General features: G+C 37.3%; 1 pseudogene; it reads left to right on the forward strand.

Annotated features, from left to right (window-relative positions):
• Positions 1-847: 847 nt before the first annotated feature.
• LOC104237010 (ATP synthase small subunit 6, mitochondrial-like) lies at positions 848-1,426 on the forward strand (annotated as a pseudogene).
• The last annotated feature ends 1,429 nt before the right edge of the window (positions 1,427-2,855 follow it).

Raw genomic sequence — 2,855 nt, forward strand, 5'->3', positions numbered from 1 at the left:
TGCTTATACCTTCAAACACAGCAAAAGGGGGTTTGAGGGTGTCATTAGAGATTCCATGGATAATTGGGTTATAACAAGAAATCATCACTACATGGAACTCATTGGCCTACTAGAAGGTTTGCAACTTGCTCTACAGCACAAACTCGCACCCTTGGAAGTTAATGTGGATTCCACTGAGGTAATCTCTTTACTCCGTCATCTTAATCCACGTTACTCATCTTTAATGCATGAATGCAGGTACCTCCTCCAACAGCTGGATAGCCAATGGGTCATACATACTTACAAGGATCAAAACCAAATAGCAGATACGCTTGCCAAACATGGGACCACATTAGCATGCAATGCTTCTACAACTGCTTTTTTGCAATCACCTCCTTTTGTGATGCATGACTTTCTAGCAGACCAACGGGGCACGCTTCACAGACGCCCTCTACGTACATTTCCTGAAGAGGAACCTATCTCTATTTGTCTTGATAATGTGATGAATACCAGTATGGATAATGTAGCAAACGTTAGTCCTAGTAGGGATAATGTAGTAACCACTGGTGGGAGTGATCAATTATTTTTTTGTAATGCTGAATCCCCACCAGCTCATGCTCCTTGTAATATTACTTGTAGACATGTGATTTTTGACCCTCCCCAAGATTTTTTATACTTTAGCATGTAAATATTTAATTTAGGTCTAATATCGTTATTTTAACTAATTTTGACTATTTTACTTTATTTTATTACAAGAAAATGAAAATTACAAAAATATTTATTTTATGTACCTTTCATAAAGTAAAAAATAACAAAAATAGTATCTTATTTTTATCTTTATATAATCTTGAAAAATACAAAAAATAATTTTGGAGTCTTCTTAGCCCAAAATGGAGACACAAAAAGACATGGTCCAACCCAATTACCCTTAGCCCATTCTTCCCAACCCATTAGCCCATTTAAGTGTAAGATTTAATCTTAGCCATCTATTTTCCTTCTAATCCAATGGCCATCATCCCTTCCCACTTTCATATAAAACACCTAATTATAGAAACTCTACCCTAAGTTTTCAATTCCTAAATACCTAGACCCTGGACTCTAAGCTAGAACGGCAGGATTCAAAAATTTCCTACATCAATTAACAGTCGTACCCTCTCCCACAAAAAACCAGCCGCAAACCACCTTAACTCCACCACCCCATTGCAGCAGACCCATTTTCCATTGACAATCACAACACTCTCAAGCGCAGAGCATAAAAAAAAAAGTCTAACTCGGAGAAAATGAGGCAATTCGATCCGTGACCGGTCTTCTTCTGCCGTGAATGAAGCCGTAACTGGCCATTCCTCGTCGGCTTCGCCGTCACCGGCGCTGTCATCACCAGGCTCTCCCTCGGTTCACTGAGGAGGATGGGAAGAACTCTAAATTTGCGATGAGGCACAAGAAGTAAGTGTGTTAGTGTGTTGAGATTTGATCTTGTAGATCTAGAACATTGACTGTTGGATTATGAATCGATGAGTGGTCTATTACGATTGACTTGCTTGGCAGCTTCGTTAAATCATAGTACTTTTCGTTTTTGTTTTAGTATCTTCGTTAATTGGATGGTATACGTATTCTGCTTTATGGGCTTTCTTAGTTTATGTAGTAGCCTTAATTTGCTAAGACGTAGTATGGGAGCCTTTGTTTATATCATTTCTAGTAGACATGGTATTGTGTTCGATGGGTGGGAGGAAACAGAAGATGAAATGTTTATGGTGCTTGGAGTAGACTCGTGTTTTAATAGTTTATTAGTACATGAAGAGAGAGCAAAAGTTTTTTTTAAAATGTGCTTCTATAGAAAAGGCTCGTGACTTGTTAGGTTTGTGAGTTTGTTACTGTATGACAAGAAAATAGAGGTAAATACTAGAATGCGATCCTGGGTTTGAGGTGTAGGATTATTTGTCTGAGTTGTAGATTGATTACGTTGGATAGAAAAGATAGTTGGATTTGAGTTGATAAAATAACGTGATGGTTTTAGCTTAATACCTAGATTACATCATTCCTTTCACAATTTTCCTTATGCATGGCTCTCGCTTAATTATTTCTTTTTTAATCTTTAGAAATCGAGGTGTGCCATTTAGTCGAATTTTCATGGCCCTCGCAAAGTTGAAAGTGCGTAGATGTTTTAGGCGCGCTATTCTTAAAAATTAATTTCCTTAAACTCGGGTGTGCATTTCATGTAACCCAAATCCAAATCTCAACAACGGTAAATAAAATGTGTCAAGGACTGTGGGTGCATTTCATGTGGCGTGGTTCAAGACATGTTTTAGATAACGTTAAATCTTCTTAAAACTAATTAAAAGCGGCTAATAAGTTAAAAATGTACCATAGGCTAAAACATGCAATAAATCAGATAATTAGGCCAATAATAACAGTTGAGCGACCGTGCTAGAACCACGGAACTCGGAAATGCCTAACACCTTCTCCCGGGTTAACAGAATTCCTTACCCGAATTTCTGTGTTCGCGGACTGTAAAACAGAGTCAATCTTTCCTCGATTCGGGATTTAAAACGGGTGACTTGGGACACCATAAATATCCCAAGTGGCGACTCTGAATTTAAATAAAATAATCTCGTTTCGATTGTCACTTTAATTGGAAAATTCTCTTATACCCCTTCTCGGGGTGTAGTGAAAAAGGAGGTGTGACACTACTTTACTTCTAATATATGTCCCTTTTATTGACCAAAAAAAAAACTATGGTTGGGAAATACAAGTGAATATATGACGGTGTTTCATAGAGTGCGGGTTTAAGAAATAAAAGTAAACTTTTGATTGAGCTATAGATATTTCATGGCTACAAATTATTTTATTAAGGATAAAAATGAGTGCTTTGAAGTTAA

The sequence above is a fragment of the Nicotiana sylvestris genome, chromosome 6 (assembly GCF_000393655.2).
Source record: "Nicotiana sylvestris chromosome 6, ASM39365v2, whole genome shotgun sequence".
Lineage (NCBI taxonomy): Eukaryota > Viridiplantae > Streptophyta > Magnoliopsida > Solanales > Solanaceae > Nicotiana > Nicotiana sylvestris.